The 27,094-nt window shown below is 43.2% G+C and overlaps 1 protein-coding gene across 1 annotated transcript in view; it reads right to left on the reverse strand.

Annotated features, from left to right (window-relative positions):
* Nucleotides 1-5,723: 5,723 nt before the first annotated feature.
* Nucleotides 5,724-27,094, reverse strand: part of SLC25A48 (solute carrier family 25 member 48) — a 53,093-nt gene continuing 31,722 nt past the window's right edge. Inside the window, exons 8-11 of the mRNA XM_030572657.1 lie at nt 9,330-9,368; nt 9,189-9,215; nt 8,263-8,400; nt 5,724-5,777 (exon numbers count right to left, since the gene is read on the reverse strand). The gene's annotated coding sequence lies outside the window, so the exon portion shown is untranslated. The remainder of the gene's footprint in view (nt 5,778-8,262; nt 8,401-9,188; nt 9,216-9,329; nt 9,369-27,094) is intronic.

The raw sequence follows: 27,094 nt of genomic DNA on the forward strand, positions 1-27,094 counted from the left end.
CTCTGACAGCAGTGGAACTACTTATGTATTTAAAGTCAGATGCATGTATAAGTATCTTGCTGACTCAGGGCTTGATGGGGGAAATCTAAAAGTGGTTAATTTGGACTATTTGGTATAAATTTATAGAAGAACACAAATATTTTATTACTTCCTGATTCCAGCTGTAGTGGGAATACCACAAGAAGAGAAAAAAGTCTCATGATATTTTGCTACTCCTCATCTTTCCTGAAACCCAAAGGCAAAGAAACCCAAAACACACACAAAAATACATTGTATCAAGAAGCGTACTTCATCTAAAGCGTATCCCATAAAATGCAATAGAAATTTAACTAATACTACACTGTTGTATCAAGTGCATTTTTCTATCTGTAATTCCAGGCCTGTTTAGTCATGATTGGCATTTATTCCTATACCAATGAAAAACGTAATGATATCATTCCTGCCACTATGCTGCATGTGTCTGGGAACCCAGTGCCCAATCTCACTACCAGGAGGCTTTATTTTGAAAGAAAAAAAAAGTGATAGGCGGGGGACAACATCTGTGTCTGGGACTCTAGGTCTGGTAAAGCCTCTGTCAGGCTCCAGCTGAGATGGTGAAGAACTGACTTCCAGGAGACTTTTCCAAGCTTCTTGAAACTCTGGAGGCCCTGGATCAGATCTGTGGCCCCACTCCACCTCTTTTGCTCCACTTTGAATACACAGTGGGTCAGATTTCATCCCTCTCTCTCCTCTTTGGGATTCCCCAGTGGCTGGCAGTAAGGTGGCATAGCTGGTTCCTATGTGACCTTCCCTCCTGCCCCTCATGAAAGGATATGTTGGCGCTGGTGAGGTCTGCTGAGTGAAAGCTTGGTGCAGCAGAGAATTGGGCCCTAGTTCTCCTCAACCTATGCAGTATGGAAATAACTCCCATCAAAGTCAATGGGAGTTATATCCTGAGAAGGATGAGAAGAAAAGGCCACCTCAAACAGGGGCAGTTCTAACTTGTGCACTAGGATCTGGTTCAAAGTCCAATGAACTCAAAGGGAGTCTTCCATTTACTTCAGTGGGGCACTGAATCTGAATTTAAGTTGTGTTAATTGCTACTTTGTCCCTTAATGATGATAATCTCTTTTTTAAAAATAAAACATAACACACTGTTAGCATAAAGAACTCACTGCCAAAAGAGATTATTGATGTCAAGCACCAGATTGTTAAAGGGATTTAAACACCTAAAGATGCAGATAGGTGCTTTTGAAAATTCCACTGCATCCTTAGGCACCCATATACTTTTTAATATCTGACCTTAAGAGCTCATGATTTAGAAAGGATTGGACATGTAAAAAAGGGAGTCAACAGCTTTAGAGGATGTGGAGGAATTGGACCTTCCTTCATATATAGTGGGAATGCCCTATGATTATAGTATTTGAGGAAAACAGACTGAGTTTAAGATGACTAAAAAGCTAAGTTACCAAAACACCCAATGGTAGTTCTGTCAGGTTACAGTCCAAAGCAGGTTATTGACTTGAGGAAGGTATTGTGGAATAGGTGCACCTCATCAGGGGGTGTCAGATTGCAGGGGTTGTTAAAAATGGCTATTTGGTGGCCCAAGTAGCATGGATCTAGATGATAACCCTGCAGCTCAGGGAAGTATGGCCCAATGGCCAGAGTCAGTAAGGCTGTCCTTTGGTCAGGGCAGTACAGCCTTGCGGCCCAAGTCTCTGTGGCAGACCTGCAGCTCAGGACAGCATGGCCTAATAGCCAGAGTCAGTGAGGCTGTCCTGTGGTTCAGAGCAGCACAGCCTAATGGCCCACGTCCATGTAAGGGACAAGTTGGCCCCTCCAGGCATCAGCTGTCCTGGTAGTAGGACAGCCAGGGTAGGAGGATCACTGCCCAGGGAACCAGCACTTCTATAATCAGCCTCACTCAGTCATCCAACACTACAGTTCCATTTCCTTGGCCACTTCCTACCCTTTCTTCCAGTACTGGTAGTCTCACAGTCGCCACTGTCTCTCCTTTGTTGGCCTCAGCAGTCAGCTAGAGTCTCAGCCCAGATGGCTTCTATGTCCTGGAGCTCTGGCAGTTGCCTGACAGAAGTCTGCAGCACACATCTGCTGTCATCAGTGGCCAGCCCAGACTGAGCTGAGCTACTCCCTTTTATACCCTGGTGGTCCCTGGTGGAGCATGCTCAGCAAGGGCAAGGGGGTGTGGTTTCCTCAGCCCACAGGGTATGGTTAACACCCGCTGAACTGATGTGGGGTGGAAACACCCTGTCACAGAAGAACTCATTGGATATGTCTATGCTGCAATTAAAAACCCACAACTGGCCAGTGTCAGCTGACTTGGGGTCACAGGGCTCAGACTAAGGGTCTGTTTAATTGCACAGGAGATTTTTGGACTCAGGCTTCAGCCCAAGCCTGAATGACTACACTTCAATTAAATAACCCCTTAGCCTGAACCCCAGGCAAACGAGTTATTTGCCACAGGCAAGCCAAGGATGTCTAATTGCAGCATAAACGGACCCACTGATTACATAGTTAGACTAGCAGCCTATGTGCAATAGCTCAGTTTTGGAAATGTACAGATTCCCCCAATATAGTGTCATGGAGGAACAAAATATATGAAGTCTTTTCAACCACCACCACCACCAGACATTATACCAGTATCAAATCAATTTTATAATGTCTGGGTACTTTTTGGGAACAGAATAAGAGGTTGACCAGACACAAATGAATCTTTTAAAAAAGGTAACAAATATGAGTTATGAATAAGATTTGTTAATACTTGTATTGAAAGTTCATGTATGTTAACAATGAACAAATAAAGGTAAAACAAAATACAGATAACTGAAGTGGCATTAATTTTCTGCAGTTACTGAAACTAAACTGGATGTCACAAATGTCAGTCTAATAAAGTTCCAGGAAATGTGCTGTCTTTATTGAGCTCCTGAGGAGGTTATATTCATAACTTTGTTAAACAGTAAAAATCACGGACTGAGTAAAGACACTGGATTTATGGCTCACTACAAACAGTCTATAATTCACTAACACTCCTTTGTCATGCAACAGCAGAGATATTAACTGCCCATTTCACCTTCAGTGGTCCCTTAGGGCTGGTCTACGCTACGGGGGAAAAACGATCTCATATACGCAACTTCAGCTACGTGAATAACATAGCTGAAGTCGAAGTATCTAAGATTGAATTACTCACCGTCCTCACGGCGCGGGATCGATGTCTGCGGCTCCCCATGTTGACTCCGCAACTCCATTGGGGTTGGTAGAGTTCCGGAATCGATATAAGCACGTCCGGGGATTGATATATCACATCTAGATGGGACGTGATATATCGATCCCCGAGCTATCGATTGCTACCCACCGATACGGCGGGTAGTGAAGACGTAGCCTTAGAATGTGTTAATTAATTTAGCTGTGATACTTAGTACCTTTCTCAGACTTGAAAACAAGCTCTGTGTAAGCTCAAACGCTCATCTCTTTCACCAACAGAAGTTGATCCAAGATGAGATATTACCTCACCCAACTTCTCTTTTTTTTTTTTTCCTCTGGGGAGTCAACCATGTTTGGCAGTCCTGGGGAAAATCAGCAGAGTCCTGCTACCATGGAGCCAGGAGGAGACCATGGGCAGTGTCCCACAGATGCCTTGAATCCCTTGGAACCACTTGCATCCAGGACCAGCTGCAGGCACCAGCGGAGCAAGCACATGCCTGGGATGGCACATGCTAAGGAGCGGCATTCTGTCCATTCTTGGGGCGGCAGAGTCCTGGCAGCTTTTTATTATTATTATTATTTTTGTTCTTCAGCAGTTTGGGTGGTGGCAGTCCAAGTGATTGGGGTTTTTTTTTTCTGCTTTGGCAGTTCGAGCAGCTGCAGTCCGAGTGGTTTTAGGGTTTTATTTTTTGCACTTCGGCAGTTCAGGCAGCGGCAGTCCGAGCGGGGTTTTTTGGGTTTTTTTTTTTTCTGCTTTGGCAGTTTGGGTGGTGACAGTCCAAGATGCTCTTTTTTTTTTTTTTTTTTTTGCTTGGGGCGGCAAAAATGGTAGAGTCGGCCCTGCTTGCATGCAGAGAGATCTTATTAAAAAGATATTAACATGCATATACAGTAGCTGCTTTAAAATCTGATCCTCCAAAAAGCTCGGCATGTGCAGACCCATATTAAAATATCTGTATTTGTATGGCACTGTCCCTCCAAGGATTTCAAGCTGCTTTTCAAACAGTGCCATTATAATTTATTGTAGAGAACTGATTTTTGTTTTCTGTTTGTAAGTGCTTTGAGGAGTGAAGTTAGTGGAGCATTTCTTTAACAACTCCTGCAAAGAAGTGTTCTCTGATACAAGCAGTATCAGAGAACACAAGAGAGCAGCACGTCATCAGTGTATAAACAGAACAGCTTTACCACGGGTAAGAGTGGTTTTTCCCCTTCATTCCTTGGCCTTTGTCACAATCCCTCAACACCGCCTCGCAGCTGGATGAAGTAACACAGGATTGCCATCTCAGTTTCTTCTCTCGGGTTGCTTAAAAACTCCACCACAAGTTCTCTTGCATCTGAGATTACCGCTGCCCAGGATCAGTTTATTATCCTACGTAGTGCAAATAGTCCTTGAAAGCTCAAGACAGTACATTTATCCCACATATAATGAAATAGTCTGTAAAACCCCAAAACACAGTCCAAAACCACACTTCTCTTCATACTCCTACTCCAGCATCTTCTGGATCTTCTTTGGCCCCTACCTGGTCTTTTACTAAAAGAAGCCATTCTAGACCTTCCAGCTGGAGTCCTTCCCAGGCTTTTTTCTGATTTGCAAACCTCTGCCTAGGAAAGTTCAGCAGACTAGCCCTTCTGCTGTTTCCCTTACCCTTCTGTCCTCAACCTTCTCCAGGAATGCTATGCCTCTAATTCTCTCCAGAGGTTATCACCCCAATCACAGCTGTCTTCTTCTCATTTATGTACCCCCGATACCTGTTTTTTAATCAGGTCAACCCGGGACACACCTGTGCTGGTACAATCACTGCAGACACATTTCATGGAAAGGGACCAGTGACCCTGTGACAAATACTTTAAAAGTATTATTTTACAGTTTCTTTTTTTAACTAAAATGTCACATGACATCCGCAGCACAGGTGTGCCAGGGTTTGCATTAGGTTCCTGGTTTTGAATGTAAATGACATTTTTATGTCCTTCTTTCCACTGGAAATTCAGACAACAACTCTCTGAACTATTGTTTCAGGCAGTCTGCGGTTTCAGACATCACTATTTTAATAAGCATACCTTTATACAGTCTAATTACAGCCATAGGCTGCTCTAACTCATGCTAGAGGATGGTTCAGCCTCTGGACTGGAGAAGGTGGAAAAGTGATTTAGAACTACGTTTGCCCTCCCTCTCACCACCACCTTAGCTGTGCTGAACATTAGCTTGGTTTAGCTAAGGATCAAGAATTCTATTGATTTCAATACAAGTTAGGAGCCTAAATAGTTTTGTGGATCTGGGCCCAAGCCTCCATATGACCAGACATAAATTCTTTTGTGCCACTGGGAAAAACAAAAGTGTAAAAAAAGGATGCTTGAAAGTCATTGATGTTCATGTAAAATATAATTTTATTTTTTTCATTCAATCACTTTTATGTTTTATTTAGATAATAAATACAATAAATAACATTTTTTCTCCTTTGTCATTTTTTTTCGCTTTTCTCCTTTGTCACTTGCTGAAAGGTTGTTTTGACGAGTGTTAAGAATTTCTCTATATTCCCAGTGGAATTTGTATGACAGGGTCCTCTACAGGTCTGGAGCTGTGATAGAAAAAAAAAGAGACAATTAAACAAACAACAAAAAATGGAAAGAAAAAAAAAGTCCCTACCTCAACATTGTGGGTTTAAGTGCTTAGGCTCTGAATAAAGACATGTATGATAAGGGGGGCTGGGTTGAGGGTGAAGATGGTGACGGGTTCTATCACAATGTATCACCTTAATTCTTTCCGCATCTCCCTAAGGCCAGGTCTACACTACAGACCTATATGGGTATATCTACATCACTCGGGTGTGAAAAATCCACACCCCGACCAACATAGTTATACCAACCTAACTCCCTGTGTAGACCATGCTATGTTGACAGGAAAGCTTCTCCTTTCGACATAGCTACCACCTCTTGGAGAGGTGGATTAATTATGCTGACAGGAGAAACTCTCTAGTCAGCATAGTAACGTCTTCACTAAAGCACTACAGTGATGAAACTTCACCAATGCAGCTGCTCTGCTGTAGAGCTCTATGTGAAGACAAATCCTAATTCTTCTGACAGTTTCAATGATTTGACCATTTCCTCAACTGATATGTTCTAATCTAGCCACTATTTTTGTCCTATGGATACCAGTAGATTTTTAAAAATTATATTTATGCAGCTATATTTACTGTGAGCTTCAGACCAACATCTGGCTCATGACCACAAATCAAGTTCAAGTCTTGAAATAATTTCTTTCCCTCAATCAATGTCCTATGACAACTATTCTTTCTCCTGGACATCCAAGGAAAGCTATTAGCAATCTAATTATTTTCACATTAGAACTGTTGGAACTATTGATTTAATCCAACACAGTTTCCAATATCCTCTTTTACTGCTGCACATTACTTTGGGCTAAACTGCCATCACTACCACCTGAGAGACAAAAAAAGGTGCATCAGTGCAGCTGCACTGCGATAAGCTCTCTAGTGTAGCTATTGTCTCTCTAAACCTATGTCTACACTAGCACTTTTATTGGGAAAACTTATGTCGCTCAGGAGTGTGAAAAAAACCATGCCTGACTAACATAAATTACACTGACGGAAGCACCTCTGTGTGGGAGAGCTTCTCCCGCCAACATAGGCTACCGCTGCTCATTGTGAGTGGTTTAATTATGCCGGCAGGAGAGCTCTCTCCTATCAGCATAGAGCAGCTACACAGGAGATCTTACAAGAGTGCAGCTGCATCAGTACAGTTGTGCAGCTGTAAAGGCCCTAGTGTAGACATAGCCTAATTACCAGGGACCAACACAGCTACAACTACACAGCATACAGCTAAATACAAGATGGAACAGATTGTTTAGCATAAGTAGTTAACACATATTTCAAGGGACCATTCAAGGTGAAAGATCATAGGGAGGAAAGGAGGGAGGAGCGGAAAGCATATGTGGGGGAGCTGTTAGTGGGTTGTAAATTGTTGTAATATGTTAACTTCACCTTGAATGGTCTCTTGAAATATGCATTAACTATTTATGCTTAACCATCTGTTCCATCTGTTCCATCTTGTATTTAGCTGTGACACTCTGAGTAATTTTCCCAGACCTGAAGAAGAGCTCTGTGTAAGCTCAAAAGCTTGTCTCTCTCACCAACAGAAGTTGGTCCAATAAAAGATACTACCTCACCCCACTTGGTCTCTCTAATATTCTGGGAATGATAGGGCTACTGCATACTGTTACCGCCTGTCATAAATTTCAGATTGGCCAGCCGTCTACAGCCAGAACAGTTGGTTCATGAATCCTGAGTCTCCAGGATTTTTCCCTTTGTATACCCTTCACCTACTACTGTACTAAAAATGTATAGCTCTCATCTACGCAGCGAGTGGCAGCCTGTGGCAACAAGTCTCAGAACCCAAGTTGACAGACTCAGGCTTGTGCTATGGTACTAAAAATATCTAGGTAGATGTTTGGGCTCAGGCTGGAGTTTGGGCTCTGAAGCCTGGCCAGTAAAGCTGCACTGAACTGTTTTCAGAGCTCTAGTAACACTGCTCCTGATCATCCAGGAATTGTCAGTTGAGCTAAGTGTAAATCAAAATTACAGCAAGTTTTTTTTTTCCTTTACACATCAATACTTTAAAAAAGGATTTAAAAATCAAATTGCCAAATCATCATTGAAATATGTGCCCAAATTCTGGCAGGCAGCAGCTCCAGGGGTATTCCCAGAACCATGAAGATTTGTCCTCTTAAGAGCCTGAAAAATCTATATAAGGGTCCATGCAAAGATGTCATTGTTGAGTCAGGAGACACATGCTCTGATATAGGTCACATAAAGGTGTCACTCCAGAACACCTTTCTGCGCCTTCTGTCAATGAAGGACCATGTAAAATCCTCTCTGTGGTTTTGAAAGGGGCCAAAATAGGGACTGCCAATTTTCACACCTCTTTCCCACACCTATGCAAAGGGTTTGCTATTCTCTGGCACAAGAAATTTAGTCAAACACTTAATTATAAAATATTTAGGTTCAAAATCTCTTATGTAAAAGAGAAAATGATAAAAGAAATGTTTACATTTTTGCACGTTTTTTTCTGCAGTTGCGAAAGTGATCGATGAATGTGACGAATCTTAACCTTCACGTCGTCACCAACTTGCAGTGTTTCATTCATTCTTTTAAATCCATCCACAAAGCACGACAATTCACAACCAGTCTGGTGAATGAAGAATGTATTATAGAAAACCTAATGTAGGCTGGATTACATTTACTTTAATCTATACTCATCCCAAGAAAGGAGAAACACTAATTCATTAACATTAACATCATTAGTAGAATGTCACAACTGAAGTAATTAAGGTTCCACTATATTGCACACTGACTGAAGAACTTTGGCTAGTTTTTAAAACAGAAAAGCATCCTATCTTTAGTAAGAAACCAGTGCCAAATTTCACTTAAGACTTGGATACCTGAAAATTTAAGATATATACACTCAAACATAATCCAGGCTAAAATTAATTTTTAGCATATCTGTGGATATTTCAAAAATATTGAGGTCTGCAGCTTAACCCTCCCATCAGGAGTCTCAATCTCTAATCACTTAGCCTCTCTCCCAAGATTTCCAAAGGTCTTTGGGCACCCCAACATTCAGATAGGCACCTGGTAGGATTTTCAAAAGCATCTAATAGGGTTGACACTTAATTCCTATTGAAATTTCAGATAGGTGCCTGTCTACATCCCTAGGTACCTAACTACATTTGTAAATCTGGCCCATAAAGAACTTTTAACTGATTATAAACCTGATCCAGCTCCACTAACATTAGAAGAGCTTTTGTGCCATTTATTTCAGTGGAGGCAAGATCGAGCCTTATATGTTTCATTGTTGCTCGTATATTAAGAAACTTCACAAACTTTTAAAAACGAAGAGAAAGCAATTTAAAACATGCAAACTGAACACTTTACACAGTTGCAGTATTTAAAGAGAAATCTGGCATATTTACTTACCCAAGAAATGGGAAGACATAAACATGACTGAAAATGAAAAGAATAATTATTACAATTCAGAATTACCAGCCTAGTAAATATTTTGCATACACATCGCAGTTGATTTTTTTTTTATTTCAAAGAGAGAGTTCAGCCACTTACATTAGTCAGACTACAGTCGCAGGTTTCAAAGTTTTCTGCCTAAAATGTTAATGAGTGAAAGATCCACAATTACTATCATTTTATAATTTGAAAACATCTATTTTTATGCAAAATACTAAATAATCACATCACTTACAAGTAGCTTATGAGTATCCCAAAGAATCTCATTGACTCTGCAATTCACGTGTGCTTGCACACAGAGCAGGCCACAACAGAAGACAATGTATGACAGCATTCTGGTGTTCAGGTGCAATGCAGTCTGATGGCTGACAGAAGAGCAGGCAGACTCTCCTTTAAATTGAGTCTTGCACAAAATTCCCTTTCTAATGGGGAAAAACCCTGCTACTAAACTGATACCAAGTGCCCACTATTTTTCCCTCTAAGTTTGGACTGCATTTGGAAGAATCAAATATGTAACTGAGTCACCTAGTGAAGTGGCTTTTCCTTCATAGCGGGGAAATTCATGAATGCGCCTGTGAAGTGATTAATTTTTATCATTGTTTTGTCAGACCACAGCAGGAAACAAAGGTTGAAAAAAATCTTCCACAAAAGCATTTTTTTGTTCAGATGTGGATTTTGCCTCTCATGGTAGTTCAAATCACATACCATGAAAGCAAATACAAAACAACATTCCCCCATGCAAAGTGTCTGAGGAGGCAGTCCAGAGGGACACAGGCTGTGGCTTTTCCCCTCAGTTAGAGAACTTTTCTGTAAGAGGCAAAAAGGCTGCAGGATATTGTTGACAGCAACAAGGCAGTAAAAATGTCCTGTCTACAGGTTCCACAGCTAGAATTGCATCCACAGTGAACTACAGCTGCAAAGCTTGTGAGTGCCTCCTTCAGGCACTTGAATCTGACCTCAGTTTCATGGGTGCAGAACTCACATGGACAGTCCCTTTTCCACTCTCTGCCTGAGCAGGTAGGAAAAGTTGGATACAAAAAAGTGATCAAACAGGGATTAGCCTGCAAATCCAGAACAATAGAAAAGTTGTGAATCAGGCTGATTTTAATAGACCACAGCTCCTGGGGCATAAAGACTCTTTCTTCAAACTGCACTCATTGATAGTTCCAGAGTTAGTCTCCATCCCTTTTCCTTCATAGGTTTATAGCGGTTTTTGAAGTTTCCCCCTTCTGTTATGCAACAAGACCTTGAATCCTCCGCTGGTCAGTCTGAGTGTACTCTGAGTAGAAATTTTCTGAAGATTGTCTTGAAAAGAAATTATCAGCTTCCCATTTCACAGCTACACTTCTTGATTACAATATAGACTCTCTTGCGGAAGGAGCTTTCAGCTTAGGAAGAGCAATCAATGTGCCTCTCTCTGTTTCTTTGGACAGTACTGCCGCACAGCAAAATTCAGTGGTGTTGGCCTGAAGTATAAATCCCTTAATAAAATTGGTGTCATATAACATTTGCAGGCTACTCAATGTCTCAGAGAGATGAAAAGGCTATTTCACAGGTTTTCAAGCAGTAAAGTTGTCTGGGGGCTTTATTCTGGGTAAGGTTCACAGGGGAATTTCTGAGGTGACAAACCCTGGCATGAACCTTCGGTAACAATCTGGGAATTCTCCAACTGCTTTTCTATGTTAAGGGAAGGCATGGCCATTAGATTTTGCTCACTGGCAGCCAGATTTGGCCTTTTTGAGGGGATACCCTAGGTAATAGATTTCATGCTTTCTGATGGAGTATTTAGCAGGGTTTTCTAGTAGGTCTACCTCTGTTACGAATTGCAATATGGTTGCTATCTCCTGTAGATGAGTATCCAAATCAATGCATTAGATGTCCATGTCATCAAAGTATGCAACATATATTGGTTATGAGGCTGAAGGATTTGATCCATCATCGGTGGAAATTTGGGTGCTCCATGAAAGCCAAATGGCATTGTCCAGAAGAGGATCTATTCACAGAGTGTGGAAAAAGCATGTTTCTCTCTGACTCCAGGGTAACAGGAGTCTGCCAATACCCTTCTGTGGGATCTAGCATAGTGACATAATGTGTCTTTCCCAAGCTACGTAAAAAATCATCTTCACAGGACAGAGCGTATAAACTGAATGTGTACCCAGGACACAGAGGCAGGATGTTTCTGTGCATGGAATGGGATTATGTCCACGCCTGGATGGCACAAAGTCAGAACAAAAGAAAATAGTTGTTAAAAATGCAATATTTTACTCTAGGTCAATGGGACTGTAAATGGTCCCGTCTCCAGTCCTGGCTGGTAAGCCCTCCTGGTGATTAAACAGCATGCACACTCTACCAGAGCACCCACACCAAGTATCTTTATTATTATTTCTTGCCTTAGGCTCCACAGACAACAGAGTGTTGCAGCAGACAGAAAGGGCTTCCTTCCTGCACCTTGTCTCAGTCTTTGATACTGTTTGCTTCCTTCCCTGAGCTATCTACCTGGTGACCTAATTACTTCGTTAGCTCATCAACCTCTCCACAGGTGCAAGTGCTCTCCACTAACCTTCCAAAACCAGTCAGTCTACCTATCTCCCTCCTACTCTAACTACCCATTGTCCTGTTCAAAGTGACCAGGGTGCTGCCTCCTAAAAGGGGCTCTCTTTACAGCTGCTAACAGTACCCTTTCACATACCTCTCCCCTTCACGTGTTTTCTCTAGTTAGCTAGTGCCCTTTCCACGGGGGCTCAGTTTTTCTCTGCCCATGCTCTGTCTTCCTTGTAGGGGCAGCAAACTCTCACCACCTTAATATGACTTTTTGTGGACAACCAGTGAGGGTCTTCCATCCTCCAGCCACAGATCAATTTGCCCTTGATCTATCCCATCCTTTTCAATGCTCACTAGGGCTCTTCCCCAACCAGCATCTCACAGTCTGATGATCTGTGTTCCCCTATAGGTATTAGGGATCTCTCACTCATCTGGGCCTTCTAACTGGGATATAGTGGGCTTGCCTTCCACTCTTTCTTCGTGTTTTTTTGTACAAAGTGACTCTTGCTCCTTCACTCATGTGTCCTCCATGCCGGTATTCTCCACCTGGGCTCTGCTCTCTCAGCCTGTTAATATCTGTCTAGGTTGTACTCTCTACAGCTTTTCCTCTGCTCTGGCATTTCCTGCTTTGGCCCCACTTTCTTGGCCTGTTAGTATCTATCTAGGATTTACTTGTATCTCAACTTGTGGGCTCTTATCTTTTTAACCTTAGCCCCTGCTTTTTCTGCCATCCATTGAGGTTCCTTCCACATGACCTCCCTTCACCTACTTAAAGGGAATGGGTTCCAACCCTAAGACCATGGGATAAGGTAAAGTTTTCACAACTCCAACACTTTTTCACCTGAACCTCCCTGTACCTCTCATGGGACTAAGTTCTTGTCTCTTCTTGCATGTGCTCAATGCCTAGAGTTTCTCCTCCCCGTAAACTGTAGAGCATAAACTGTTCTAAGATCATGGCATCCATGACTGCTTCCACATCCTGCCTCCCTAACCTCAGCCAGGCTCAATCAGTCAACTTCTGCATAAAGGTTCTAGGCTGTACCCCATAAGTCCACCTAGTGGCCCTAAATATCTGTCTGCTCCTTCCAGCTGACAAGCCTGCATGGTCCAATATAGCAGCCTTTAACACATTGTAGTTCTTGGCCTTCTCCTTGTTTAACACCATGTAAGCAGCCTGGGCTCCTCCTGCCAGATAAAGGGCTAGCCATAGGGCCCATAACCCTTTATCCCAGACCGGGCCAGTAGCTGTTCTTTCAAAAGTCAGTAAGACTGCACTGGTGTCATCCCCAGGGCTCATTGTACAGATCTGCAGCCCTACCTCAAATTTCTGTTCCCCACAGTAGGACTTATCAAATTTTGTAAGTGCTGTTGTACTGCGTCTCTGTCTTCACAAACTCTTAAAACGCTCGCTGGTGCTCTGCCTGGTGCCTGCCATCTCAGCTGTCTGCCGGAATGCCTGCAGCATCCTCTGCATCTCTTTCTGTTGCTCAGCTAGCCCCTGTATCAGCTCCACCACCTTTTCTTGGGCTCAGCCTGCCCTCATATAGGCCACTTCTCAAACCTTCCTGGCTCTAGCTGACAGGTGTATCACAGACAAGCCCCCGACTTGCGAACAGGTTTCCCCTTCAGCCTGGAAACCCTGACTGGTAAGCCCTTTTGGTGACTAAACAGCACACATAGTCTACCAGTTACCTTCGTCAAGTGTTTTTATTATTTCTTCCATTAGGCTCCAGGTCTAACACAACATAGCTGCAGGTAGAAGGGGCTCCTTCTTGCTCCCTGGCTCAATCTTTTATACTGCTTGCTTCCTTCTCTTAGCTGTCCAGCTAGTGACCTAATCACCTCGTTAGCTCACCAGATTCCCTACAGGTGCAAGTAACCCCCACTAACCTTCCAAACCCAACGTGCTCCTACTGGGACTATCTAGTGCCTGGTGTGTTCTCAGTGAGTGCTGGCTCCCAAAAGGGGCTTTATTTATAGCTGCTAACAGTACCGTGTCACAGGGACCAAGGCTGAATCTTTCGTTGGGGCTGGGCGTATGGCAAACTTAAGTACAACCACATTTGGTAAACCATAAAGAAAGGACACATGCTGCACTTTTGGTGTGGGTTCAAAAGTAAAACCAGAAAACATCAGTGAGAATAAAAGGAAATGACCAGCAGCATTGTCCTTCAAAGAGACTCCAGCAGTAAAGGGTTGTGAAATGTTTTGGACAATAAGGGCCTAGTCCTGCTCATAGTGAGGTCAATGGCAAAACACCCATTCAGTGCACAGCCTAGGTGAAACCGAAAAAGTTTGATGCTTTCTAAAAAGCTGTGTGGTGGGGGAAATGACCTATTTTGCCCCATGCTTTTTGAGGAATATCTCCATTTATTTGCATAGAGCCAAAGTACGCATCACTTCTGAAACTGCATCACACTGGAGGAATGCGTAGAGGATAAAAGATACTTTCTCTTTTCATTTATGTGTTCTCAAGAGAAACTTTATCTACCTAATCTGTAGCATTCAGTCACTCTGAAAGCAGGAGGTAGGAGGCTGAGCGTTAATCAGCAGAAAAACCTTAGAAATACACTGTGCGCTGAGAAAGATGGTTTCAAAAATGTTCAAAGAGGATGGTAATTACTTCAATTAGTTTTTATTCGTTGCATCCAACCCTCTTGTGTCAGGAGGGGCCCTGTACTGAGACTACAGGTGAGTAAAAGGAGGAAGATAGAAGAGGATCCTGGAAGATCTCCCTCCAAAAGGATTTCAGACAATATTTATGGTTTGCATTTCCTTTGTCCTCCTATGAGAATTGGAGAGAAGCATGGAGGGTGAGAGAGAAATTAAAACACATCACCTGCCAACTGACCCATCTGACTCCTCCCTTTAAACTGCACTTGTTGGGAATGCCAGGGTTATCGCTACATCCTTTGGTTCTTTCTCCCCTTTCTATTACTCCATGAGATCCTGGTCATGTCTGATTTGCAGATAAATCTGGAGCAACTACCATAGGTGCTGGAACTCTTGAAGTAGTAATAACAACCCATAGACATGGTTTACGCCTACAGCACCCCCACTATAAAAATTGTTCCAGCACCACTGGCAACTAAGTTACACCTGAATCAGGTTCCTTATAGCCATTATCAGTCAAGTTGGCACAGACAAGATATTCTGCTTGTTGTTAAAGTAACTGAACAACAGTGTACTAAACATTTGAGGCAATGGCACTATTAACAACACTGGTTATATCAGGGGTTCTCAAACTGGGGGTCAGGACACCTCAGGGGGTCACAAGGTTATTAGATGGGGGGGGTTGCAAGCTGTCAGCCTCCACCCCAAACCCCACTTACCCCACAGCATTTATAATGGTGTTAAACATATAAAAAAGTGTTTTTAATTTATAAGGGGGGGGCAGTCGCACTCAGAGGCTTGCTCTGTGAAAGGGGTCACCAGTACAAAAGTTTGAGAGCCACTGGGTTATATTTTATCTCTTGAGCCCAGGATTTTAACTTCAGCCATTACTACTTCAAGAGTTCCAGCACCTATGGTAGTTGCTCCAGATTTATCTGCAAATCAGACATGACCAGGATCTCATGGAGTAATAGAAAGGGGAGAAAGAACCAAAGGATGTAGCGATAACCCTGGCACTCCCAACAACTGCCTGAAGTCAACGGGAGCCTTCCGATAAACTTCAGTGAGTCTTTGAAGTAGGTCCTAATTATTAGGGCTTGTTTATACTGTTCCTAAGGGTACGTCTACACTACCCGCCGGATCAGCCGGTGGTGTTTGATGTATCGGGGATCAATTTATTGCATCTCGTCTGGACACGATAAATCAATCCACTAATCGACACCCATACTCCACCTCGGCAGGAGTAGTAAGCGCAGTCGATGGGGGCGCCGCCGCAGTCGACCGCCGCCATGAGGACGGCCAGGTAAATCGAACTAAGATACTTCGACTTCAGCTATGTGAATAGCGTAGCTGAAGTTGCGTATCTTAGTTTGAACCCTCCCGCTAGTGTAGCCCAGGCCTTAGTCGACACCAATAGGAGTGTACCAGCATACTCACGAGGCCCGTGCTGACATGAACTAAAAGTTCCCCAGTGCACATTACCGTAGTCCTATTTCAAACAGTACTATGTTAACGTGAACTAGGGAACTTTTAGGGTACACCAGCAGGGTCCACGCTGGCTACTTAATGCACAACGCTCTGGTGAGCACAGGAATTTACACTCCTCTGGTGTAGACTAAGGCACCATCTAGACAAGTCCTTAGTCTTTTTTATTATTATTGTTATTGCTATTACTAGTAGTATCGTAGTGCTTAGGAGCCCTAGCCATGAACCAGCCCCCCTACTCTGCTGGGGCTGTACAAATACAGAACAAAAACATGCATCTGATGAAGTGAGTATTCACCCACGAAAGCTCATGCTCCAAAACGTCTGTTAGTCTATAAGGTGCCACAGGACTCTTTGCTGCTTTTAGAGAGCAATCAGTTATTAATTATTTGTACCCATTTTTATTAGAAAATCCTTACGCCTCTCTCATTAGAATAATGTTGTGAAAATCAGTTGAGTAAATGATTCACAGAATATATTCTTTTCAATGACCTTCTTGAACTTGGCCTGATTCTGACCTTGCTTATACTGTGTAATGGTAACTTCACTGTACAGGAGAATTGCATTGAAGTTTTACTGTACACATTGGATTTGATTCTTACGCTTTTAAAACCAATGATTCAGATTTTTCTTTCACCCTTGTTAAATGAACTCCATATTTATATTGATGTGAAAAAAAGATCAGAATCAGGCCTGATGTGTTTACATAAGTAAATAAATAAAACTCCCATATAATTCTTTTCTGCATTGTTCCATGTTCTTTCTCTGTCAAAGCAAAAGGCTAGACCTTTGAAGTCATGCTTGAAACATCTTCCTGTGATGTCTGAAAATCCTTAGCTTTTGTATTTATATATGTATATGGATATATATATACACAAATATATATACACAAAAAGCCCTTTACTTTGGATATCAAGTCTTCATCTATTTCATTCCCTCGGCCTTTCTTTAAATGAAACATGCCAAAATAGATTGAGGTATTGGGAATTTGTGTATTTCAACACAGAAAAGGAAAGTGAATTCAAAGTAAATTCAGCATTCAAGGTGCTGTGCTCATCCTGCCTTCTGTCTCTCGCATGGCACCACCATTGGTTTCAGGATATCGTGAAATACAGAAGTAGCAGTAGAACTACACGTTACCTTTTGTTTAGGCAATGTCATTTCTGGCAAATGCCATCATTAGCTAGCAGAGTGCAATGACAGGCAGGTTACAGACCCAGGTTCAATTTACAGAATAAGACTGGGATCTTTCAAAAGAACCCAAGAGAGTTAGGCATGCAAATCCTATTGAAATTCAGTGGGAACTGGGCACCTAACTCCCTTAGACAACATTGAAAATTCCAGCCAAAAGGTCTTTGATGGTCTGGCTTTATGTATCAACCCTAAGCAATATATTTTTATGACGATGCACAATACTATATGAATGTGTGCCACCATTAATATAGAGAACTGTAGGCCTAACATATCATGGGAAGTGAGTTTTCCAGATCAGTCTTTTAGGCTTTGGCTTGTGGATAATCAGGATAAGCGTCCAAACTTTGGAGTGCTTATCATTGAAGATCACCGATCACCAAGCTTCTAAGAATAATCTTATAATTCTTTCCCTATGCAGTAGAAAGATTCCCTACAGATGGAAAACACCAAAATGACATGCTGTCTTGTTTTAAGTATCAAGAAAGTTTACGGTATACATTTATCAAGATGTTGCAGACAGCATGCACTTTGCTAACCACAGGTAGGACATGATAGTGTTGAATAGTTTACTTTTTCCAGAGATAAAGCTGCTTTGCATTTATTCATACAGTTGCAGCAAGGTGGTGGCACATGAGTTGGCGTCAGCTAAATGAAAAATGTTCAAAGAGCTATACAACGTTTTCTCCACCAAAATGTGACTCACACATAATTAATGCTGAGATTGACTGTGACTCAAAGTGACAAAAAGCAAGAGAAGCCCAAGTAAAACTCCCACTCTGCCTTAATTTCTAGACAATGAAGTGAGAGCTTACTATGAAGAGCATCTCCAGTTCTAATTAGTCATATCATGGTCACTGGAGAGATCCTTAGAATTGAAATCTTCTCTGTGGGTTTGGCACCCCAGAACCCAATTACTACTGATCATCAAATCTTTAGATATTATGAATAAATAAAGAAATAAATAGTATTTGAATTGGTCAGAAAAAAGAGGTATTTTTTCCAGCAGAAAATTTTGCCTTTTCATTGAAAAATTGACCTTCCCCATGTTTCTAAGTTCCGACAAAACTCAAAAATTTTCAAGGAAAACATGTTTTCTGTGAAGATTTTCATCGAGTCAAAACCCCAATTTTCCATCCATGAACATTTTTTTAACCAGTCCTACACAGCACAATTCCTCTTTTGTGGCTCCCTGGGCACAGAGGTCAAACCCACAGGGGCTGCCCTGCTAGGAGGCACAGAAAGGAGCAATGCCACTTCCACAGCATCATTCTCCCTTCCTCTGCTGAATCCTCTTCACTAAGTGAGGGACCCCTGCATGGGGAGAAAGTGGGCTATGGGTGAGCGTGCATCATTCTACACCAGTTCCACAGACCATCCTCGTAGAAGTCAATACTCTGTATTAATATCTGTGTAGACCTTCTCTCTACAGTGAAGAACCTCCCAGAATGGTGTCATTCTGGGAGCGACAGCAGGGATGCATCCTTAGGGAACCCATATATTCTGAGGGGTGCTTAAGACTGTTCTTTTCACAAGTGGAAGAAGTGGGGGCAAATTCTGGTTTCCTTGAGAACAAACTGGTGAGGACACCATCGCATTTCCAGTTCGCTATGCAGGTCATTCCCAAAATACATTCAGATCTAAGTCATCCAGGTCTCACTTAACAGCACAGTGGAGGCCAGTGCAGTGGCAGAGACCCTGAGGTCAAGCAACATTGCAGGTGATCCATTCAGCCCATACAGCAGTCACAGATCTGGTAACTCTTGAGGCATTGCAAAGTATGAAGCCCTTGGAGCAATTAGCCTCCTCTGCTGGGTATTTTGTTGCAAGAGTATCTCACTCCCAACTGACTCCAGAAGCAGAGGAAAGCGTGGGTCACCAAACCTCACATTTTTTCTTATCTTTTAAGGTTTTCCTTTTATCATTTTCACTGCCAGCTTCTGTTGTCACAGGAAGGAGTCCCGTGATGGTGGAACCTGCTCTTCTCATGCCTGAACCTAGAGCCCAGATCACACTAGTAATTACACAGGATTGTAGTGGGGAAGCTGCCCCCCCTCCCACAGAACAGGGAAACAGCCCTGGAGAGGGCTGCGGTTGGGATCAAAGGAATGAGAGCAGCTGAGGCAGTAGCTGACTACAGGTGTGGCCAGCTAAATCAGGGCCCAGCTGGCCCTGATAAGAGGGCTGGGGGCCAGGAGCTGGGAAGTCTCTCTCCAGCCTTGGAGGGGAAAGGACCTGGCTGCCTGAGAGAAAAAAGTCATGTTGGGCAAGGGCAAGAGGATCTGGGAAGCTCCAGCCTGGCAACCCCCCAGGCTGCAGGCCTTGTTAAAAGCCCAAGGCAGGTATTGGGGTTAAAGAGGTGTAGTCTGAGAATAGGCAGAGGCAGCTGGTCCAGCCTCCTTGCCAGTGATGAGTGGCCATTTCAGACTGCAGTTTGCCCCAGTGAATGGGGGCTAGAAGATGACCGGCAGTACCCACTGAGGCAGGTGGGGGTTCCTCTGGGAGGCGAGACCCAGAGTGGAGGTACTGAGGAGGGCAGAACCCTGAGGTAAAGGGCACTGGGGTCTGGGAGGGACATAGGGCCTGAGGCAAGCAAGACAGCAGCTAGCAGAGAGCACTCCGGAGCTGGAGTTGAGCTAATTCCCAAGACGGCCAGCAGGAGGCGCCTTACCAGTGAGCAATCAATCTGTTACATGGGTTAAACAGTTTTCATTTAGGAAGCTCACGTTCACCAGGCCCAGTTCTTACACTAAGCTTGGCCCCTGTCATTGGAAATCTCTTGGTCCTCTTCAGAACCAGGGTGGTGTGGTCCAGCTAGTTGCCCAGGCATGGCCTTTTTCTCTATAACTCAAGAGCCTATGTATGTTATCTCTAGGAACTCGATGATCTATACTGAAGCCTTAATACCCCGCCTGTACTGCAGGATTTTGTTTTATTTTTTGGCTTACAGAGTCAATTACGTATAAAACCCACTGAGTTCCTATTAAAAAAGAGCATAGAGTCCTGTGGCACCTTATAGACTAACAGATGTTTTGGAGCATGATCTTATTCCCATTCTGCAGGACATGTGGATCTTAACAAGTCTTCTGCTCCTTTAAATTCTGATTCCAGAGTTTTCTTAGCAGATATAACTGCTGAAGAATTTCTTTGAAAATTGCAGTAATTGATACAATTTTCTCTAAGACTTGGATCCAGCATCCACTGAACACAATGGCAAAATTCCCATTGTCTCAAAATGTACATATAACACATTTATTTAATTTGTATTCTGGGGAGATGGGGTGGGGCAGTGCATGCATATGCGTGTGCTTGTCCTGTATAGTTTTAACAATTAAGATTTTTTTCCCCCACTTCTTACTCTGGAGTTCATTATTTTTTCCTAGAATGCACTTTTATTTTTCCTTTATGGTTACAAAAAGTCATTTGATGTTCTTAGCTCACATCAGTGGTATGTTAGACATGATAACTCTCTAGCTAAGCAGAGTGCTGTTTGCTATGAAACAACATGCCTGGATATTCAAAGAAACTGGGAAGATGACATTTCACTCAAAGTTGTAGAAAAAATATTCATATCTTCATTTCTGACAGATTGCTTTTAAACCACAGATTATAATCTTAACATAAAGATGTAATGGGAAAGAAGATCAAATATGAGACACATGGTAAATTAATTTTATCACAGAGAATATTGGTTTATGTGGTGGTCTTGAAGATGCTAGAGATAAGAATGTAAAGGGCATCATACTACAGAATCTGTTGTTGAAGTTGTTTCATTTTGGTTACATAATTTGAAAACAATGGGCCAGCTTTTGGTCTTTACTGTGGTGTTTTTATAATGCTGTCTTGGAACAAAAGGGCCACCCAGCTGGGAATTCTTTAGATGTGGCTGGTGCAGTGCCATCGTAGCTATGATTTTAATAAGATCTATAAAAATCACTAGGAGCCAAATTCAAAGGTGTTGTGTAAGAAGGGAGTAAGTAATGGGTAGGAGCCAAAGTGAGTTTCCATAAGTGAATTTCAGAAAGGAAATCTCGAAGTGTGTAAACTGACGTATGCAGTATGGCTCTAAGAAAATGTAAATTACACTACATTAGATTGTATCTAAACTCCCCTTGGATTTGGCCCGGTGCTTGGGCTGCCCCTACTGGACGTGCAGCAGCAGTTATCCCAGAAATACTGTCCTTAGGTCTGTCTGGAGTACTGCCTTAGTCATGTGGTGCACATGGTAATAGAGAGAGAGAGATGTAGGTGCAGAGGGCAAGACGTCCTACTGGCTGACAAACAGGACAGTCCAGGACCCCAACTACTTACCAGGAATGGACTACTTTATGAGACTGTTTCAGAGGACTTTGGTTTAACAAAAGTTTTACTTCAAGTCCTTAGTGATGACTAGAGGTGAACTTTGGGGGCTAGTCTCCACTGCAGTCAATGAGAGTAGTACCAGTGACTTTGCTGGGAAAGGAATCAGTCCATAGCTCCTAGATGTACCCAGCTACCGTATGGTAGTGCAAGTAGGGGCTGGGAGTTCATGAACCCCTCGCATGCTATTGCATCTCTGCTCAACAGCTGGGCCCTGCTCTCCATGCATACCAGTGAACTGCATAAGGCACAATTTGTCCCAGCCCCCTGTAACTTTTTAAAAGACAGAGTCTTTAAATTAAATTTCCTGGTCATTAGGGAGCAATTTGGCCTTGTTCCTAGCATCTGTGGGAGATCAGGCCTTTAGTTCAAAAATACACTAAAACAAAGGATTTTTTTTTCTCATTTTAAATAGGGGAGGGGACAGCAGCCTATGAAATGAGCATCCTCAAGCCCCTGCACAAGGACTTCTAAAAGATCTTAGTGTGAATGCTGATCTGGAAGTAGAGTTATAACTATCCTATGCTGCACCCACATAATATCTTTCAGCCAGGGAAGCCTAAAATGGTCAGGAGAAGATAGAAAAACAAGTATCTGGGAGATGTTACCATCCAGAGAAATTTCCAATCATAACGTCAGATACCGTAACTGGACTCAATTAAAAAGTGAGAACATTTCCATCATGCATTTTCTCTACTTCAGTCAACTACAACAACAATAGTAATATCTTAACCATTTAAAAAAAAATCAACTCACGACATGTTTTAAGCCCTTCATTCTTTATTACTTTGAGACAGGTTTTAAATCTTTTCAGAATCAGTCTCCATAGATTTGAAGGCCAGCAGGTACCATCATGATTATCTAGTCTGATCTCCACAACCAAGCCGCAGAACGACACTCCCTAATTTCGGCATCAAGTCCACCGCAGAACCGATGCTTTGGCTGAGACTCAAAGCCAGACCTCCTGCATGACCGACAAGAATTCTGTCACTGAACTGCCAATGATGCAAAAAGTCCAAGCAGCAAATCTGCGTGAAAGTGTCATGAAACAACACTGCACTGTTTTGCTTAGTTTATGGTTTTGTTAAACTCAAGCTAAGCTCATCAAAAGATTTGTCCAGTGTCTGCAAATGATTCTGTCAAACGGGGCCACGTTTTGATCAGACCTGTTTCCTGCAAGCCTGGTCAGCATTTTGAATAAAGCCAGGCAGAGTTCTGAGTGTTCTCAACTCTTGCAGCTGTTTTGTGATAACTGCCTTTTTCCATTTCTTATGACAGGGTATGGCGCCATCATGTGGTCAGTGCTTTCACCTGTTTAATGTTTTACTTTTTTCCCCCACCTCGTCTCTTTTCTGTTTTTATTATTTAACTTTCTCTCCCCCCTCTCCTCTGCCACTAAGGTAATATGCTACTATGTTATAGCCCATTCCTACAGGCTTCTATTTAATGTGAGTTTGGCTGAGTAAGTACTGCAGGACCTATCTCAGGCTGGCTTATTATATTGCTCCAAATGGAAAAACACCAATAAAAACAGCTGTGAGAAACTCATGTCACTCTCAGTGCTGTATATGCAAGGAGGACTGAAAAGAATATAGCATAAGAACAAAGGATTTAAAATACACATTGATTAGCACTTTTACAAATGTTGTAATACAAGAAATTCTATAGTGAGATTCTGTTCCCAAATCCCTCCAGCTCTCCTCCCATAGGCCCCACTCCAGCAAAGCACAAACATTTGCTTAATTTTGTCTTAAATGTTTTGCTGGATTGAATCTTTCCCCTACAACAGCCTCAACATTTTTAAAATGCTTAGCAATCTCAGGGGACCTGTGTCCTAGCCAAAAATGCCTATTCCACTTGAGTCTGTGGTTTTTTTTCTTAATTGAACATTATTATCCATACACTAAAAAGGTCTAAAGTCTTAACACCCCATCTGCCCTGTAGGAGATTTCCCGTCATGCACTGCTTTCCAGGAGCACAATTGGCTCCAGGATGTACCTTTCACAAACATGTAGAACCTATTTCTGCCTACTTCCTCATGCACTTATTCAGACATGTAGTTCCAATGTAGGGTTGCCAACTTTCAAATGCACAAAACTGAACGTCCCTGCCCCTCCCATTCCCTGAGGCCCCACCCTTGCTCATTCCTTCCCCTCTCCCTCTGTCTCTTGCTCTTCCCACCCTCACCACTTTCACCAGGCTGGGGCCAGGAATGAGGGCTTTGGGATGTGGGAGGGGGCTCTGGGCTGGGGCAGGGAGTTGTGGTGTGTGTGGGAGCATGGGGCGCAGGAGGGGACTCCAGGCTGGGACAGGTGTGTGGCAGGGGTTTCAGGGTCCCAGTGGCAGTTACCGCAGCTCCCAGGCAGCGGTTGCCATGTTCCTGTAGCCCCTAGGCACATGGGTGTCCAGAGAGGCTCCAAGCGCTGCCCTTACGCCTACAGGTGCTGCCCCCACAGCTCCCACTGGTTGCAGGTCCCAGCCAATAGGATCTGTGGAGCCGGCACTGGGCTAGGGGCAGTGCACAGTGCCTCCCTGGCCACCAATGCACCTAGGGGCCCCAGGGACCTGGTGGCCGCTTCCGGGAGCCACACAGAGCTACGGCAGGCAGGGAGCCTGCCTTAGCTCTGGGCCCCTGCTGTGCCACTGACTGGACTTTTAATGACCCAGTAGGCAGTGCCTGGCAACCCTATTCCAATGGGATTATAGACTCATAGACTCTAGGACTGGAAGGGACCTCGAGAGGTCATCGAGTCCAGTCCCCTGCCCTCATGGCAGGACCAAATATTGTCTAGACCATCCCTAATAGACATTTATCTAACCTACTCTTAAATATCTCCAGAGATGGAGATTCCACAACTTCCCTAGGCAATCTATTCCAGTGTTTAACTACCCTGACAGTTAGGAACTTTTTCCTAATGTCCAACCTAAATCTCCCTTGCTGCAGTTTAAGCCCATTGCTTCTTGTTCTATCCTTAGAGGCTAAGGTGAACAAGTTTTCTCCCTCCTCCTGATGACACCCTTTTAGATACCTGAAAACTGCTATCATGTCCCCTCTCAGTCTTCTCTTTTCCAAACTAAACAAACCCAATTCCTTCAGCCTTCCTTCATAGGTCATGTTCTCAAGACCTTTAATCATTCTTGTTGCTCTTCTCTGGACCCTCTCCAATTTCTCCACATCTTTCTTGAAATGCGGTGCCCAGAACTGGACACAATTCTCCAGTTGAGGCCTAACCAGCGCAGAGTAAAGCGGAAGAATGACTTCTCGTGTCTTGTTTACAACACACCTATTAATGCATCCCAGAATCACGTTTGCTTTTTTTGCAACAGTATCACACTGTTGACTCATATTAAGCTTGTGGTCTACTATGACCCCTAGATCTCTTTCTGCCATACTCCTTCCTAGACAGTCTCTTCCCATTCTGTATGTGTGAAACTGATTGTTCCTTCCTAAGTGGAGCACTTTGCATTTATCTTTATTGAACTTCATCCTGTTTACCTCAGACCATTTCTCCAATTTGTCCAATTTGTAATTATTCACCTACTCAGCATGAAGAAGGATGGCAGAATCAGGTCCTTAACTGATACTATGCATTAAATGAAACCCTAAGGCACAGTGAACAGATGTAATGACATTGCAGGTATCAAGCAGTCTTGCTCTGCTTGTATTTCCTAACTCACAAAATTCAGTTCTATAATGCACTGGACCTGAGGCATGCTCATACATCATTTCTATCACAACTATTCACATTTTTACACAAAAAATAATCAAGAGATACACATATCTACTCTACAGGATGAAATGGAATATCTGGATACATTCGGTATATTTTACAAATTGTTTCTCTATATAGCCAGGAGAATAATTGTTTGCTTTTGTTCTGTTTATTTTGATATTTTTCATCTTTCCATAACAAAAAAGTCCCTAGAAATAAAGAGTTAAAGGCACATCATCTTCATTGCTCTCTGCAATGCCATGTGTCAGAGCTAATCACATGTTAATGTGAAAGCTGCTGGAAAGTGCAATTTTTGGTGCCCTCCTGCAGCTTCCAGCTTTGAGTTAATATTTAGGCCAGTGTTTTTCAAACAGGAGCTGGTCTTCTGTGTCTAGTCCTGGAGTAGTACTGGGAGAACGCTGGGGATGGGAGCAACCCAATCCAGCTGTCCTTGGCTGAAATGGCACTACAGGAATGGCCAGTTACTGAGCCTTGGAGGGTGAAATAAAGGCGACAATAGGGAAATCATGCAGAGCAAACAAATGTGAAGGTTTTGTTGGGATCCAGCAGTAAGAGTAGCCCCAGCCACATGGATCCATGACTAGACTGATGATGGAGACATTGTTCCTCTGGTAGAGATGCGCATGCTCAGACATAGGGATAGCAGGCAGCATGTTCTGCTTACTCTTCCCCCTTTCCTCTGCAGGGGCTTGATCCTGTGCTCATTGAAGCCAACAGTAAAGCTCCCATTGACTTAATGGTGCAGGATAATGGGTCTAGTGTCTAAGTCTTCTGTGCTCCTTTGTGCTTGGAAGAGAAGGGGAGTTTATTGGCCTATTCTTCTCTTTCCAAAATTTTAGCAAATAAAACCAAAGTCTGGCTTTTAAGGTACAGATGCCATGCAGGGCAGAACAATTTAGATACACAGTTCATAGCAAATCTTCCCATGACTTTCCATTTTAATTCATTCATGGTCCATTTTATACAGAATCGGCAAATAAATGACATAATTTAGTCTGCATTGAAAAAGAAACAATATTCCCAACTGTCCTCCCAATGGGCTCATGCAACGTTGCGTCCTTGGATGAGAACAATGTGTTTAAAAGTAGGTAATGGGGAGAGAATGATGCTTTGAATGTAATCAGTGATGTAAGGACTTTTGCTCAGAGGGTGCGTGCACTGGATGTATTTTGTTATTCATTTATGGAAAACTGACTGCTCTGGTTAATCTCAGCAGTAGCAAATGCTAGGCCCAAGAGCAGGCAGCAAATGAGCATCCTAGCCCAGATAGCCACCTCTCAGCCTGGCTGGTCCTTAAGCAGGGTGAGACTTTGGCCTTTCTTCTATTCCTCCTTAGGCCTTGTGGCAGAGGGACCCTCTTGGCCCCACTCCCATTTTCTCTTGGGCCCAAGGGGAAGAACCCAATTCAGTCTCAGGGCATAGGGAAAGCCTCCTAGAAAGCACATGCTTTTAGCAGCTCCTTTCTGGGTTTAGGGGGTGGGACATTTTGGCCCTCCACCGAGTCACTGTTCTTCTAATGTTGGAGGGAGGGACAGAGGGAGCCCTATAACTCCCTGTTTCCTTCTTCAGGCTCAGTGGAGGGAGTGGAAGCACCCTCCTGGCATTACTCCATTCCCTTCTCAGCTTGTCTTCAGGACCCACAAGGAGGGGGAACTTCAGTTGCTCCTGTTGTCCTTTTCCTCCCCCACCCCACCAACTCATGGAGCAACTTGAGGGAGGGTAACATACCTCAGAGCTCCCAATCTCTGCTCCCATAATGCACTGTCCTTCCCACTATGCTTCTGGCCCCACAGCCCTTCCCCCTAGAGGCACAGGACCACAGTGGGTCCTATTTACTCCCACCTATCACCAGAAACCTTGCATCTGCCTTTTGCTAGGCTGCAACAGCCTGCACCAGACACTTGCCCCTTAGGAAAGGTCGCATGAAGATGTTTTTAAAAA

This window comes from Gopherus evgoodei, chromosome 8 (assembly GCF_007399415.2).
Source record: "Gopherus evgoodei ecotype Sinaloan lineage chromosome 8, rGopEvg1_v1.p, whole genome shotgun sequence".
Taxonomy (NCBI): domain Eukaryota; kingdom Metazoa; phylum Chordata; order Testudines; family Testudinidae; genus Gopherus; species Gopherus evgoodei.